This window comes from Sorghum bicolor, chromosome 1, assembly GCF_000003195.3.
Source record: "Sorghum bicolor cultivar BTx623 chromosome 1, Sorghum_bicolor_NCBIv3, whole genome shotgun sequence".
NCBI lineage: Eukaryota > Viridiplantae > Streptophyta > Magnoliopsida > Poales > Poaceae > Sorghum > Sorghum bicolor.
In genome coordinates, this window is record NC_012870.2 from 59,067,946 (window position 1) to 59,086,011 (window position 18,066).

Here is an 18,066-nt window from a genome sequence, read left to right on the forward strand (position 1 = left end):
AGGGACCAGTAGAGTACAAGATCGGCAGGTGGAGTAACGGTAACTGGACTGTAGAAGAGTTGCCGATGAGGAAGATGAAGGGACGATTAAGTATGACTAAGTCCAGGAGTGGTGGCACGTTCCTAACCGATAACCAATATCAATGTTTGCCGATGGCGATGGCAGGAAGATTGCCGATGGCTCTGCGGGAGTTGCCGATTGACCCGTGGCGGTGTCCTGGTCGGTTACAAGGGGATAGTTTTATGTTTTCCTTAGTTGTTTAAATTCGTTTTGTATACGGATTCTGTTTAATTTGGAATTCGAGTCCTAGTCGTGTCTGATTGTAGCTCTTTGAGCAGGGTATAAATGTAGACCCTAGGGCCTTGTAATGGGAATCAATCAATCAATCAAACACAAGTTTTTACTCATATTCTAGCATCTACTTTTCGACGACTTCGTCATATTTTCCTTTTTTACTATGAGTTCTTAGGAGTTCGTCGACTTAAGCTCAGCGTATTCTCGAGTTCCGCGTGAATACCTCTTGGCCGTGACATCCGGGCGCATCGCTGTTGTCGGGACCAAAGTATTCGAGTTATCACCTTTGCCGATAGTAAGGTCAAATCGGCTGGCACGCCTTAACGTTTAAATCGGGTATTAGCCCTTTGTGTTTGCAGATCTGCTTTTGCATCAACACCTCCCTAGTCTCTTTCTTACCCACCAGAATCACCTCTCCATGTTTTCCTTGTCCATCAACCATCTCCTCTCCATGATCTTTCTACCCCACAGTCAACACAATCTCCACCACCATTCAATTCTACTCCTTCCCCACAACTCAAAGATCCAGAACAAAGAAGTGAGCCACCAAAGGTGCCAAAGAAGAAAGTATTTCCGATACCTAAGTTGATTTCACCATACGAGCCAAAGAAAAAATCAGCTGGGCAAGTGAGATTTTTGTCAGGCATTGCTTCGAAACGCACAGTACAAGAGCATGAGATTTCTGAGCTAGCAAAGTCAGAGGTGCCGACGCCTAAGGTCATAACTCCTGTCAATTTTAAGGTGCCAACTGCAGAAGACTACAAGAATATCCCCAAAAAGTACGTGTGGGGAAAGCCTCTACTCAGTCGGGCCAAACTTATGAAGAAACCAAGTGGTATAAAAAGGTTTCATGACTGGTACATGAGAGCCTCTTCTACTGGCATCGAGACCATAAGCATGCACATATCACAAATAGCATTTCTCAGCCAGAGTACTGACAAATGCATGCTTACATTTGATGACATGTGGGCACTGATGAACCACGAGATGCTAGATGTACAGATCGTAACGGCATTTGCATTGTAAGTGTTACATAGTTACACTCATTGTAGTTGCATCAATTTTCAATATCTGACATGCTTCTGTCTTGCAGAATGTTATATGATCAACAAGATTTGTTTTTTGGTTCAGACCTTAGTTACTGTGCCGAAGAAAGGAATGCCTATCTCTGCCCAATAGATATAGCCGAAGATTAGCACACATTCAGGATCGAGAATGACAGCACAAAGGTACAGGGTTTGGAAGGTGCAGAACGGGATGAGAAACTCCGAAAGTTGAAACTTGATTTTGAAACCAAATACGCCTTCTACATTGGACATTCACTAATAAAGTTTCAAGATAGGAAAGCGGTGGTGGCCCCGTACCACTTTGGGTAAGTGTGAGTTTACAAATATCTATCTAAACTATTCCAATGCATAAATGCATCATGGATTTAATTCGAGCAGGAGGCACTAGATATGCTTCATCATTTATCCTAAGGAGGGAAGGGTGTTGGTACTAGACTCCGCAGATTACCCGAAAGAAAGCTATGCTCCATTCATCAAACCGCTAGAGCTGTAAGTCAAGCTATGCATGCATACTTAAGCATAGTGAGAATTTGACAATAACATGGTGATTCTATTTGAGATCATAGGGCATACAGGTTCTATAAGATAAATCATGAAAAGTGCGAGTCCAAGAGACCGGGCAACCTTTGGAGGTTATACATAACTGGCCGGTACGTATAAAAATTTACTATTATGAATACAAATCATACACATACGACCACAGTTGCAACTATAATTAAATAACCACTCTCCTGTTATACAGTGCATGAAGCAACCACCCTTATCTGTCCTCTGTGGCTACTACGTGTGTGAGAACATGAGAGAAAACAGACGATATGCAAGGAACTCTGACAAGGTAATATAAGTAATAGTCTATTAAAGTTGGAAGTCATAAAATATATAATGTTTATAAACTTTCTTTGTAGGTATATAAGCAAGGGACGGCGGAGCGCATGGACGAACGTGCTTTAGACAACATAGTTGAGGACATATGCTCGTTCATCATGAAGCATGTCATTCCATGTGAAGGCAAATATCATGATGACGAAAGCCAATTATCCAGGCCACAGTTCCGAGTGCTAACAGAGATTAGTAAGCTCAAACTTATTAAAGAGGGTTATTAGAGGACAGAAACAAACTTTGATGTATATATATATATATGATGTGTGATGATGGATATACTCTTGTAATTAACTTTATGTTTTTGAGCACCAAACTTTGATGTATACAAATGTATGTAAGAGATGAAGTATTTAAATTGCATGTTGCTATGTTTGAAGACCAACCAATATCAATATATTTAAATAATAACAATAAAATAATAAATAAATAAATTAATTAATTAAAAAATAAATAAATAATACATATTTTAATAGGTTTCCACATGCGGCTCTCTTAGGGAACCGCCTGTGTAAATGAACATTTACACAGGCGGTTCCCTAAGAGAGCCGCCTGTGTAAATTGTTTCTACTGGCGGCTCTCAAGCAACCGCCTGTGGAAATGGGCGATTTCTACTGGCCCCAGCGCAGGCGGTGCTGGAAAATGGCTATAGAAATATGTTACCAACCGCCTGTATAGTGTGCGTATGTACTAGTGATTATATATCAATATATGTATGCTCTGAACCCGAACAAAAAGGTGTCGCTCTGTGTGTTTGTGTGATTGATAGACGACGGTACAGGGGTGGCTACTTATACGGAGGACGTGTGGATCAGCAGCGCCGGCGACGCAGCGGGGTCTGCGCTGCACGTGGGTGGGCCGTTAGCGTTGGATGGACGACGCGCGAGTCACTCTGGCACACTAACTCAAAATTCCCTATCGGTGTAACCAACAGAAAAAATTCCTAATATCGTGTCGGTGACGAAAATTGACAGAGAAATTATATATTTTCTATCAGGTGTCATTTATTCTGTCGGTGTTTTTCTAACACATAGGAAAATCATATGAAAAAAAGGCGCCCAAATTTATGTAGCTTTGTGTTCGTAGGACAAACTGCTAGTTGTAGCCACTTCTTGGTTTTCTAACCAAGAAGATGATGCTAGTTTTTGGAGAGGCATATCATCTAGGTACTAATGGAGCTCTAATGATGCTAGCTTTTGTGAAGATATCTTCCCTTGGTGATGTCAGATCTATATAGACATCTTAATTTATGTAGCTGTTGACCAGACTTATATGTGGTTGTTGATGCCAGACTCATGGACATCACGATTTGTGTAGCTATTGATGCCAACTGTTCAGTGTGCATCTAATCTTATATGTGGTTGTAGATGCTAGACTTATGGATATGTATGGCATGTGCATGATGTGATGCTTATGAATGTATTATTATCATGAATGAGTTCTTGGAGGAAATTGTAAATAAATTAGGCATTTCTATGGACAAGCAACATATTTTCTATCGGTACGTATAAATTTTCTCTCAGTTACATGTCGATGGGAAACTAGTTTTTTTCAATCAGTCTAAACTCTGACGGGAAAAAGTAATATTTCCTGTCGGTAAGACTTTGTTTTTTTGGCGTTTAGTTGTCGACGAGAAAATTAATTGCCTGTTGGTACGTCACTTTTTTTTGTCAGCTCTAGGCGACAGGGTTATTTTTCCATTTTCCTATCAACTGACAGGGAATTTTTCCAACCGACAGAAAAATATTATCTGTCGCTCTATTCTTGGCGATGTTTCCTGTCAGTAAGTCGACAGGAAAATTGATTTCTGAATTTTTCTGTCAGTCATTAGTATTTCTCTGTCAGTTTCCAACCGATAGGGAAATCTAAATTTCCAGTAGTTTAATCTGAACCCACTCCAAACCATTCATGATGAGCTCAATCTTAAAAACCCACCTAGCCCACTATCTAGATTATTCCAACCACACCAACCCAGCCTGCTATGTTATTTGAACACAAACATGTATGTGGGCTGCCTAAGCCTGTAGCAGCTAGCCGGCAATACAACGGTGCCTATACTGTACAAAACAGTGACCAAACCATGGTTTCAATCCACTGAGGGCCTTGTTTGGCTGCTTGTAGTTTTAAAACACATGTGAGCCAATACATGCATGGTTTGACGTGGGGTTTTTACACATGTTTTAAGCCATTTGATAGATAAAACAGAGAGTTTGAAGCAAAACTAATATCGGTCAATCAAAGCCAAGTGTGGCATCAAAAGTAACAAATATAATATATGATTTTTAACATCCAAGTGCGGCATCAAAATCAACATAAACTCTATTGGTCGACAATAATTTACTATAAATTTAATATCACAAATATGTTTTGTCATCAAGCTCAAATTTTGTTCTAGAAGCATCTCTAAGCAGCATGAACTATAGAATCTTTGTAGAATATGGCATCATCTACCAAACACCTAGCTTGAATGCATTGTGAGAGTTGGCATCATGAATTGTTGACTTTCTGCATAATGAATAACAACAAAATAGATGTTAGATATCATGGTACTCAGAAGACACAGTGCTAAGAGGAATTGCAAGAAAATCTCGTGCCATAGTTGAAATCACAGGATACTTTTTAGCATGCGTCTCCCACCATACCAAAATATCAAAAGTGTTGTTGTCCCTCACATATTCTTCTTCAAAGTATGTGTCAATTTAGATTTTGGTGCACTAGCCCTTCTCCGACTTGACCTAAAGTTTTTAAACTCTTCTTCGATTTGTCTTTTCTCAAAAACCGGTGAGCCCACAATGCTGCTGCTAGCCACGGGTGAATGTGTCGTGTAGTATGAACAATCTTGCATCACATGCCTCTCATATATTGATTTCCTCATCCACTCAAGAGCAGCTATGAGACATGTGTTCGCTTGATCCACATTCCTACAGACCTTGTGATAAAAGAACTCTACATATTCACCTTTTCTTCTTGGATCCAATAATGTGGCAATGGCAATTGCAAGGTAAAAATCATAGTCTTTTTTGTGAAGACTAAATGGATTAGACTCATCAACATTAGAACCCCAGTACTTCTCAAATTCAATCTTCATGTAGTAGCTACATCATTTAGCACTACACTTGTTTGCCAAGCTAGATCATTTAATCAATGGTGGATAGAAAGAACCAAAGGCAGGAACATTTGTGTAGTAGGAGTCCTATCAACCGACACCAAATTTGTAGCCTCTTCAAAAGCTTTTAGGAACTCGCATATTGCATCAGCTTGTGACCATTCTTGCTCATTCAGAGAAGTTTCAGCATACTGATGTGCATAACTATGTATTTCAATGTTTCTCTAACCATCTTATATGTTGAATTCCATTGCTTTGGAATATCTAGAGCAATCCCATGTTTTGTAGGAAGACCAACTCCAACTACAATCTGATTGAAGGCTTGGATTCTTGATGGTGAGGAAACTATGTGCTTCAAGAGCTCACAAAGCTTTCTTATCGCATCATGAATTATGCTCATACCATCTTGAACCAAGATATTCAAGATGTGTGCACAACATCTGACATGAAAATGTGCACCCTCTAGCATCAACTCACGCTTTTGATATTCTACAAAAACCTCGCATGCTCTATTGTTGTTACTTGCATTGTCCACTATCAGAGTAAAGACCTTCTCTCTTATGCCCCATTCTGTTAGGTAGCTCACAAGGGTTCAATCATTATTTTAGTATGTTGGTACTTTGCTTCCTTGAAACTTATAATCTTTTTCTTCAATTTGAAGTCAGCATTTATGTAGTGTGCCATTGCAACCATGTAACCTAAGTTTTGAACTGACGTTCATAAGTCAGATGTGAGGCACACACGAGAGTTTAGGCTACTGTTGACGGTAGATAACTCCTAAGTTTAACTATCAACTAAACATGAAAATGGATCTATATGCAAACACCTAGTAGATATAGGGTTATCACTAATAGAATTCCATGAGTTTTGGTGAATAACTGTTTCTGCAGGGTGTCAGCTGAAAACAACCAACGATGTCCTACATGTTGGATTTACATAGAAAGAAGACCATGTCGGTAATCAAAGAACAGTCTAGAAGACTTGAGAAGGCAGCACCCTAAAGCTGGGGCCCACCTGGCAGTGACCCTGGGCGGACGCCCAAGGCCATAGGGGCAGCCACCCCTCCCCCTGGACCAATCAGGGAGAGTCTCGTGGATCCTACCTCTACTGACTTTGAGGAGTAATCCTGACCACCTTTTTAGGTTGGTTTGATATCTAAGGGCTGTGGTGCATTCAAGAGAGCTATATAAGTAGGGCCCCTACCCCCTAGATCAGTGCCAATTTAGAAACCCTAATTCATATTTTCTAGAGAGAATTAGCCAGAGCGAGGTCCATTGAATGGATCTGTCTCTTTAGGGTTTTAGCAACAAGAGAGATTGAAAGAGTATAGGGTGGAGGTAGAAGTGGAGGAAGCTCAGTCTGTCGGTGTCTCCTCTCTTAGTTGTACCTATGGGATCAAAGTCTCCTAACCCGAGGCTTGGCTCTAGGATCATTCGGCAATTCGATTTCTAATACTAGTAAGTTTATTGTTCTTATTATTCTTGGTTTACGGGTTTACTTTATTCGCTTCATGTAGGGAGTAGTGTAATTATTCATAGTGTAAGTGCACTGCTTGGGCTCGGAATACTCATAGATACTCCATATCTGGCCGGATTTGTGGTAACAGTGGGGGGAAGTGACAGTCTCCTTGGTGTCTCCGTAATCCATGTCCCTTTAGGAGGTAAGGTAGGAATTAGTATGTTAGGGTTAAGCATCCTCTTAGGTGTCTTTTTCCCTAGGTACCCTTTTAGAACAATAACCACACAACCTACCATAGGTTAGAGGAAGACTAACGTAGGAATTCTCTCTATATCACTTAATTCTCGCTATCTTATCTTAGTAGTTAAGACCAGGTTAGTCTTTTGCATTTTTTTTCCTTACGGATAAACAAATACGATACTCTGGAATTATCTCTCATGTGAAGTGCTCACTGATATTTGTGCGCTTGTGGATTATTTCTTTATGCGCGTATCTAATATGAATAAGCATTTCTAGTGCCGTTGCCGGGGAGAAAGACGGTCTATTGGATAACCTAAGTCTTGCTCTACCTTGTATTATACTTTTATCTTTTTATCTTATCTCATCTTTTCTTTTTCCTTTTCTTTTCTATCCTTATGGGTAATCCAAATATTACACACCTATCTATCAATTTCTTGCACCCATCAGTGCAAGCTTAGAGCCACTAGAGCCTATAATTCTCACATCTAGCTATGAGCTACGCCCATGTTTGGTTGCAATAGGTCAAAGCCAACGCTTTTCTACAGCTAGAGTCCTATCTTCTGATCAAGTAGGTAATGAACTTTTGGCTACACAGAGAATCTTTTAATCTTCCTATAAATTTAGGTTTAGACCTAGCCTTACAAGACCCTATTCTTCTTCAACATCTTTATATGGGTCTTGATAATATCGCCTTTGGAGGAGTTTTCCTTTCTTTATCCATTAGTGAGGTGAGGTTTGTCCTTATTATTAGTGGACACACTCCTTGCACTAGCCTTCATAATGAAATCCTAGAGGTAGAGAAGGAATCATCCCCAAACTAGAAGAGGAAGTTTTCATAGTCACTTTGCAAAAATTCCAATCCCATGATTCAGCTATCCATCCCAAACTAGTAGTACTCCAAAATCCTCTAAGGAAAGAAGTAATTCTACCTTTAGAAATTCTTTCTAATGATTTTGGGAGGAGTTTAAACTTCCCGCTTCATAAGAGATCTTTTAGTGCATATAGTTTGAATCTTCAAAAGAGATCTCTTAGAAAGCTTTTCAAATCCAATCCCTTTGAAGGACAATTAGAAAGACTCAAGGATGACATGTCAAGTGATGTCATAGAAGGAGAGCGAAGCCATCTAGAAGCCACTCTTATCCTCTCCCCTTCTATGCCCACATTAGATTGAGAATATGAACCCATCTCTAAACCCATCCTTGACCACTATGGCTTGTTCTATGCACTTTCTCCTAAATCTCTTGATGATTCTAGAAATCCATCTAGATATCCCATGCATAGGAATCAACAAGGCCATATAGAAGATCGAGAAGAGCAATATCCATGGCTAGAGAGAATTAAAAATCTATGTGCTATTGCCTATTGCCATTGAATGGATGGACAATGCCTTAGATAAGATCAATTCCAGAGATGATCCAAGGGATTTTTTGGACATGTTTGTTGAGTCACCCTTTGAAGTAGAAAATGATGGAGAATTCAATGAGCAAGAAAGCTACTTCATTTAACACCCCATCAGTTCCTTGCTCATATGAAAAATCTCTTGATTCACTTAGTCTCTCTAACATTGCCCCACGTGAGATCTTCAACCCCCTCATGCTCCCTGTTCCTAAAGTTTTTGAAAGGATGGTTGTAGACACATATGCTTATCATAAATATGGTAGATCTCATTGTGGTAAATCTTGAGAGTAGTGCACTTAGATTGGTGTTGGAAGGGAAACCACTTCACCAAACCACATCTTGAAGGTTTCCCACGGACAAGCTTAGTGCCCTAAAACAAGCACTATTTAGACCATGACATGAGTGTTTACCTTTCTACTGCGCTACCCTTGTTAATTGAGCATAGAATTATAATTGTGAAAACATTCCCTCGGGTATTCTTGTCACTAACCTTACTAGGTTTGGATCAAAAGATCAAACGAATGACAAACATAGGTATGTCCAACCAATCATTATGCAACATTGAATTACATTCATCCAATCTTGATTGTTGCCAAAGTCAAGCTTGGGGGATATGCTTTCATAGATACATCTCTTGCCATGTTGCTACATCATCTTAGTTGTCCCTACCTTTAAGATATGCTCAATTTGCTAAACAACAATCGTGCTCTTTCATCACTGTTTGAGTAAACATCTATAATGCTTTCATGTCACCTTTGTTTGCTATAGTATGTGTAGGCTTTGAAGTATTTTCATATATCACTTAAATGAAGCATGGTGCTTAGTTTAGGAGTGGTGATCTTTCTTCAAAAGGCTTATAAATTAAGCGCGGTGCTTAGGTTAAAGTGTCTTCCTAGATCAAATTAGACATGGTGTCTAGGTTAATTTTTGAGCAGATACTATGCTATAGTAGATATTGGAATATATTTTGGACTAACCCCTATAGAAAAACTACCAAATCCAAATTGGAAAAGTCCTAAGATGAACTCACACTGGAGATGAAGAGAGACACAACAATTTTGTACAAAGGAAACACAACTCATTTATAGCCAAGGAGAAAGAAGAAGGGTAGCATCAAACATGATCCACAAACAAAACCCTCACTCTACGGAAGTAGGTGAACAAAAATTTCCATCATGCCACTTGGAGATAAAGACCATCGTGAAGGAATTCGAGTTGCGGTTTCAGTTGCATTCTCTTGTCAACCACTAAATTATTGAGAATCAAGAAAAAAAATTGACAAGAGAAGAGCATGCAACCTTCTCCACCCTTACCTCTGAGATTGAGAGGCTGAGACATGAAGAAGGAAGGCCAACTCCTCAAGATGATCTAACAAAGTTCTTCCCCTCTCATGCTCTCATCACTCCACATGCTAATAAAACAATAAAGAAGAGTTAAAGGTCCAAGCGAAATTAAAGAGTGAACAAATGATGGCATAAGGTAAGAAAGAAAGAGTGCAATAGAGAAGACAGTTGGTGCATGAACAAGACACAAGACCAGCCAACCAAGGAAGGCTTCCACAAGGTACTATAGAATTAACATGCTTCAATAGCAAAGGTAACATCTATTGGTAAGTAATCATTACTTCCAAAAATATCTTCCTTGCATCTGGTAAGCACATAAGTAGAAAACCAAAACATGTTTTGAGTTACAACCTCATTAGCTCAACATGTTCAGTTCTTTATGCTTGTTCCTGAAATGTTACACATCCTATCTTTGGAATATGATAGTCATAATCATGAAGTTATATGCATAGATAGACCATCCTTCCATAATGTTTAGTAATCTGATCTACTAAGTGTTTTAATGCTATATGCTTGCTCATCATTTGTTTCTATCACCCATGTTTAGATTGAGCAAAATGCATAAACATCAACTTTATCTCATTCAGTGTGCCAAATGCTAGAGTATAATGAACAAACCTTTTGGTTATGTTGGTGTTTTCCCACCAACAGAGCCCATGCACTTGATCTCTGCCTTGTCTATATGAGCAGGACACACTTTAGTCAACTCCCCAAGAATCCTACAAGTGAAAGTCCTGGGCCTAAGAACATGCACACTGGGCAAAAGTGTTGCCAGCTCCCACAACTAGTACTTCACACTTCAAACTATTGGAAGACCAATGAACATGGGTGATGCCATCTTAAGAAGTGCAACTATCATGGTCTCCATCTTTGGGGCTAGATAAAGCACCTAAGGAATTAACATGGTAAGAGGTCCTATTCGAAGGACCTAAATAACTGAACACTGTGCCAAGAGGTAACTTGGTAGTTATCAAAACTTTCCTTTTTAGTACTGCATAATTTTCCTTTATCATATTTACTTTCCCTTAAATGCATATTTAGTTGCATATCCACTTTACCGTTTCTGCTTTAGAAACAAGAAAATAAATATGTCATGCAATACATCCTGAAAATGCTAAGCCCCATATGAATAAATGTGTGGTGCAATAGCTCACAAATATATCTACTGTGGTAGCATAAAAATAAGCTTTCATCTTGGCTACATCTTCCTTTCTGCATCCTTAAATATAAAAAGTATAAAAATATATCTTATGATCCTGCTAAAAGATAAATATATTAAGAAGGTTCTAGACAACCAAGGCTTAGAGGTTTTACCACTAACACTTAATCAGTTCCACAAGCTTTGTTATCTATTTGAGCTTCACAAAATTTGAAGAATCAAGAAGAGCTAATAGGCAGAAGGACGTTATGTCCCCTGTCGGAGTGCTATCTTTAACAGTCAAGTGCTGTCTCAACAACCATCATCCCTAACACTCTAGGAGGACCAGTACACCTTCACTGCTAGTCAGCAACACCAACAAACTACACAACATCTAGCTTGGGGAAGAGCATCTCCCGTGTATTCAGCTATGTGTCACTAGCTTGTATATTTACTTATTTTCAGTGTGCTATGATAAACAAATAAAAAGATGTGTAACCATAGAAAACCCAAATAAACATTTCCCTATCTATATTTACCTTTCTATTTGATATTAAGTTTGCTAAATAAAATATAGGAGAGTATGTGAAGAGTTTGCCTGCTAAAATGAATCCCACGGAATAAACTCTTATATGGAAATGATGAATAGTTACTCTGCCATAATTCCTTTCAAATACCTAGTTTTCCACCTCGAACTTTCCTGAGTTTTGGACACAACTATTTTGATTTGAGGTCTCTCTGAACCTGAAACTTGTTGGTAGCGAATGCTTGATCTAGTCTAGGTAGTTGACGAATATGATATGAGAAGGTTTTGAGCTGTTGTCCATCTTGTTCCTAGAGATACTAAAGTTATGGAGAATTTATCTTTGAAAATCTTAAATTGTTGCATGATGAGTTCCTGTATGATGAGAGTTCAAAATTTCTACCACGGCCAAATATACATGCTTACTAGATTAGGAAACCCATCCACTTCCCTATATCGCTTGTAGGCATTATGGGTAGTTAAGTTGTTGAGAAAATGTTCTACTCCTACACTGGGAGTGGACACCAAAAATATATGTCGCCATCTGTGGGGGTATAAACCCCTATACCCTTACGGCTAGACTTGGGCCAGGAGGCTTGGCTCATTACGAGACAAACTCAAGGTTTGATCCGACAGCTTGTAGTTTCGCGCAAGGAAACAGGACATGGAGATCAAGCAGGATTCTAGTCGGTTAGAGTAGGAATTGATATTGAACTATCTATGGCAGTTGTAACCGACTAGGATTAGTTTCCAGATCTGTAACCCTGCCCTCCGGACTATATAAGGAGGGGCAAGGGACCCCCTAGGACACATTATTCTCTCAACACAAATCAATACAATCAGACGCAGGACGTAGGTATTACGCCAACTCGGCGGCCGAACCTGGATAAAAAGCTTGCCTGTGTCTTGCGTCACCATCGAGTTCGTAGTTTGCGCACCGTCTACCGATAAACTACTACCGTGGGTATACCCCAAGGTAGACTGCCGACTAGCTTTCGCCGACAGTGGCGCGCCAGGTAGGGGGTGTGCGTACAACTTCTCCGATGAACAAGATGGTCACAATTCCAGCTTCCGCGGCCGTGCCTGAAGGCCTCACGTTCACCGTCGGCCAGATCACGTGGACGACGCGCGGCGGTGGTCTCACGACCACGGTTTCGGAAGGAACCCAGATCCAATCTGGGATGACGTCGGCTCCGACCACTCGGATGACGGCATCGAGCGCCCGACCACCGGTCCCGCTCTACAAGGGGAAGAAGATCGACTGCTCGGACCTTCTCCAAGCACTTGATCGCGCTGATTCCAAGCTACTCGAAGCTTCTCAACTGATAGATGGGATCTCGCGCCAGCCTAACCAAGCCGCTCTAGCGGATTCTTTCAACTCCCACCGGCCAACTCGTGTCGTTACACACGAACGGCTGGGGACGTCTCTGACGATAACCTCAACTCCCTCAGGACGATCTGTCAAGATTGAGGCCAACCCGGAGGAAGATTATCCTCTCGGTCTGAACAACTCGGCCTCTCTCTAGTCGAGACACGTCCGATCCCTCTTTAACAAAGCTGGTTGGTTGCCAAAGGGGAGCGGTCGACCAGCTCGTCATTACGTCAACATGGTGACGATCCAAGAGCTACGGGACGGCCAGGCTTCCAGCACAAATTCGAGCACTGGTTCCGTCCCCACTGAAGTCATAAATTCCGAGGACAAGGACTACGACTTGGATTTCCCGTCACATCCTCCGGGCTTCCCTCGTTTTCCGGTCTTCCCACCCTGGCGAGGAGACATCGTTTTCAACGTCAGCGCCGACGAGCCGGTCGTTGACGGAGAAACAGACGAGCAGAGGCAGCTCCGCGAGCAGCGTAACGCCGATCGCGCCCGACGACGCGTGGATGAGGAACGTCAAATCCCGCCTCATAATCTCAGCGACGCTTTTGACATGGTCGGAGATCAGCAAGTTTATAAAACGCCGAGCGCCAATGTGGCCGTCGCCATGGCCAATTTAGATCGGCTCCCTGATACTCCCGAGTGCCAGGGCGTCCGAACCAGCGTTCGAGCACACCTGATTGCCGCGATGGGGCAAACAGCCACTCTGCTCCAAAGAGCCCAAGGCGTCTCTTATACAGAGGCCACCTCCGACCAGACTCACCGCAGCCGGACCTCACCGCAGCCCAGCAGGCACCACCGCAGCCGTTCCCCCGACGATCATCGGAAAGATTCACGACGTGACGATGGCGGTCGGGACGCTGGCGGTCACCGCGAGCAGAATCGCAGGCGTGGTCAAGAAGTAAACCAGTACAGGGATCTTCGATACAACATCCCTCCCAAAGACGCCCGGGACCGCATCAACAGGCGCGCCACGGAAATGGCAGTTCACGAAAACTTGCGTCGTATCGAGTACGACGCAACGCACGGCCCCCCGGGCCTGAAGCAATTCTCTTCACACCTCCGCCAGGTCGTGTGGCCTCGCAATTTCAAGCTCGAGAAACTCAAAAAATATGACGGCAAGGAAAACCCAGAGAACTGGATTACTCTTTACGAGATCGCAGTCCGGTCAGCAGCTGGAGATGAGCATGTCATGGCCAACTACTTTCCGGTAGTCCTCGACCAGGCCGGTCACCAATGGCTTCTAGGCCTGCCCGAGGACTCCTTCGACTCCTGGGAAGAACTACGCCAAGCCTTCATCGACAACTTCATCGCCACCTGCGAGCAGCCTGGGAACAAGTACGACCTCGAAAGGATACGAGACAGGAAAAATGAGCCTCTGCGTGACTACATCCGACGATTTTCGGATATGCGCCTAAAGATCCCGAAGATTTCCCACGACGAGGCTATATCTGCTTTCATCAAGGGGCTGCGCTTCCACGAAGCACTGAGGAACAAGCTACTGCGCAAAAGGCCAACAACGATGACAGAGCTCCTCGCCACGGCCAAAAATTATGCCGATGCAGATGATGCAGAAAAACTCATCTGAGATGACACCAGAGGTCCCGACCAGCCTTCTCGGCGTGACGATAGTCGCGGCCGCTTCGACAACAGAAACCATTGCCGCCCTGATCACCGGGACCACAGAGAGGGCTGGGACAGGCGCCGCGACAACCGCGATGATTTCAGAGGCAAGCGCCCTCGCGATCACGACCACGAGGTGAATACGGTCAAGCGCCCCAACGGACGGCGAGATTACCAAGAGGACTACAACAAGACGTTGAAGGGACCGTGCCAACTACATCCCAAATCCAACCACACCATGGAAGAATGCCGCGTCCTCAAAAGCATCTATACACGGCGGGCTGCTCAAGACGATCCCTAAAACGGGAAACAAGATGGGCGCGATCACGAAGACGAGGACGAAGACCAGGATAGGGACCCACGACACCAGTATGTCAGTCCTACTGACGTGGTCCATTCCATCTTCGGAGGCAAGGTCTCCATCGAGTCTAAGCGAGTAAGAAAGCTCCTAAAGAGAGCCTGCCTCAACATAGACAGCACTGATGGTCTGATCGCCGATCCAAAATTTCTTCCCTGGTCGCACAGGGAGATCTCCTTCAGCAGGAAGGATCAGTGGGCCGCTATCCCGGAACCGGGTCGTTTCCCTCTAATCTTGGACCCTTGCATTAACAGCATCAGATTCGAGCGAGTGCTCGTGGACGGAGGAAGCTCCATTGACATCCTCTTCCGCAACAGCTTGCCCGCCCTCAAGATATCTCCGGCACAATTAAAACCTTACGACGCTCAATTTTGGGGAGTCTTGCCAGGTCAGAGTTCAGTGCCCCTCGGACAGATAACATTGCCTGTCCAATTCGGCACGCCCGACCACTTTCGGACAGAGTTCGTCAACTTTGTAGTCGCCGACTTCGATGGGACCTACCACGCTATACTGGGCCGACCATCGCTGACAAAATTTATGGCGGTCCCGCATTACTCATACCTGGTCCTCAAAATGCCTACTGAGAAGGGCGTCCTGACCGTCAGAGGCAACGTCTACACTGCATATACTTGCGAGGAAGAGAGGTTCAAGATCACTGAAGCAATTGATCTCTCAATCCGGATGGCAGAAACAGCAACCCAATCCGCACAGCTACCTCCCGACCAGCTCCGACTACCCGAGCAGGAGACCGCCAGGAAGAATTCAAAATCCAAGGAGTATAAAGAAATACAACTGGACGACGGCAGCCCCGAGAAGACGGCCCTCATCGGGGCCAACTTGGACCCCAAATAGGAAGACGCGCTCGTCAGGTTTCTAAGGGACAACGTGAGCGTTTTCGCATGGAAACCCGCAGACATGCCCGGCGTCCCACGAAACCTGATCGAGCACTCCTTAAATGTCTCGAAGACCGCAAGACCAATCAAGCAAAAGCTGCGACGGTTCGCTCGTGACAAAAAGGAGGCTATTAGGACAGAAATAACACGGCTTCTAGCAGCTGGATTCATAAAAGAAGTGTATCATCCCGATTGGCTCGCCAATCCGGTCCTTGTACGCAAAAAGAATAATGAATGGAGAATGTGCGTTGATTACACTGATCTCAATAAACACTGTCCTAAAGATCCTTTTGGTCTCCCTCGCATCGACGAGGTGGTCGACTCAACGGCCGGATGCGAACTCCTCTCTTTTCTAGACTGCTACTCTGGTTATCACCAGATCTCGCTAAAGGAAGACGATCAGATAAAAACGTCTTTCATTACTCCTTTCGGCGCATACTGCTACACGACCATGTCGTTCGGACTCAAAAATGTCGGAGCCACCTATCAAAGGGCCATCCAGCAATGCCTCCACGACGAGATTCGTGATGACCTCGTCGAGGCCTATGTAGACGACGTCGTCGTCAAAACAAGGGATGCAAGCACCCTAATTGTCAACTTAGACCGAACCTTTAAGGCGCTAAACAGGTACAAGTGGAAGCTTAACCCCAAAAAGTGCATCTTTGGCGTCCCTTCCGGTCTACTACTCGGCAACGTCGTCAGCCGCGACGGCATACGCCCGAATCCTTCAAAAGTAAAAGCAGTACTCGACATGCGACCACCTAAAAATGTCAAGGATATTCAGAAGCTCACCGGATGTATGGCCGCACTCAGCTGCTTCATCTCAAGACTAGGAGAAAAAGGCCTCCCTTTCTTCAAACTCTTGAAGGCGTCGGAAAAATTTTCTTGGACGGAAGAAGCCGACGCTGCGTTCACCCAGCTTAAGACTTTTCTCACTTCACCGCCTGTTCTTACAGCGCCTCAGCCCAATGAAGACCTACTCCTTTACATTGCTGCAACCGACAGGGTTGTTTCCATGGCAATAGTGGTCGAGCGAGACGAGCCAGGTCATGTCTACAAGGTCCAGAGACCCGTTTACTTCATAAGCAAAGTCCTAAACGAGTCCAAGGCCAGATATCCACAAATACAGAAGCTCATATACGCCATTTTAATAACATCGAGAAAGCTAAAGCACTACTTCGACGGCCATCGAGTCTTGGTAACCACCAGTTTCCCCCTTGGGGACATTCTGCGCAATAAATACGCCAACGGCAGAATTGTAAAATGGGCAATGGAATTATCCCCATTCTCCCTGGAATTCCAGAGCCGCACCACAGTCAAGTCTCAGGCCCTGGTCGATTTCATTGCAAAGTGGACGGATCTCAACGAGCCTCCCGTTCCCGACGTCTCCGAACACTGGTCGATGTTCTTCGACGGGTCCTTGAACATCAACGGCGCCGGTGCGGGGATTCTTTTCGTGTCGCCTAACAAGGACAAACTGCGTTACGTCCTTAGAATCCTTTTTCCGGCATCAAACAATGTCGCCGAATACGAAGCATGCCTTCACGGCATACGATTAGCCGTTGAGTTGGGAGTCAAACGCCTTTATGTCTATGGCGACTCCGCTTTAGTTATCAACCAGCTCAACAAGGAATGGGACGCAACCCACGAGAAGATGGATCTCTACTGCAAAGAAATTCGCAAATGGGAAACCAACTTCTATGGCATAGAGTACATCCACGTGGTCCGGGATAAGAACCAGGCAGCAAATGCGTTGTCAAAGTTAGGGTCATCTCGGGCCCAGATCCCGCGAGGTGTTTTCGTCCAGGACATCCATGAGCCAAGTGTGGGCACAGACCCGGCCGAAAAGCAACCTATTGAGGCAATGCTAATAGACGACGTTACTCCGACAACCAGTAATCGCGATTGGCGCACCCCATTCATCAGATATATATCGAACGGGTCAGGCTTTCAGGATAAAACAGAGAACGAGCGCCTCATTCGACGATCAAAGAATTACATACTGGTGGACGGCAAACTTATGCAAAAAAATGCAAGTTCTGAAGTGCTGCTCAAATGCATATCCCAGGATGATGGCATCAAGCTCCTAGACGACATACATGCCGGATCCTGCGGCAATCATGCTGCCTCCAGAATGCTGGTCGGGAAAGCTTTCCGAGCAGGTTTTTATTGGCCAACCGCGGTCAACGACACAGAAAAACTGGTCCGACACTGTGAGGGATGTCAGTTCTTCGCTAAAAGGACCCACGTACCTGCTCATGAGATTCAAACTATCCCGTCGTCCTGGCCTTTCGCCTGCTGGGGGCTCGACATGATCGGGCCATTTAAACCGGCCCCTGGTAACTTCAAGTTCGTCTTCGTATTAATC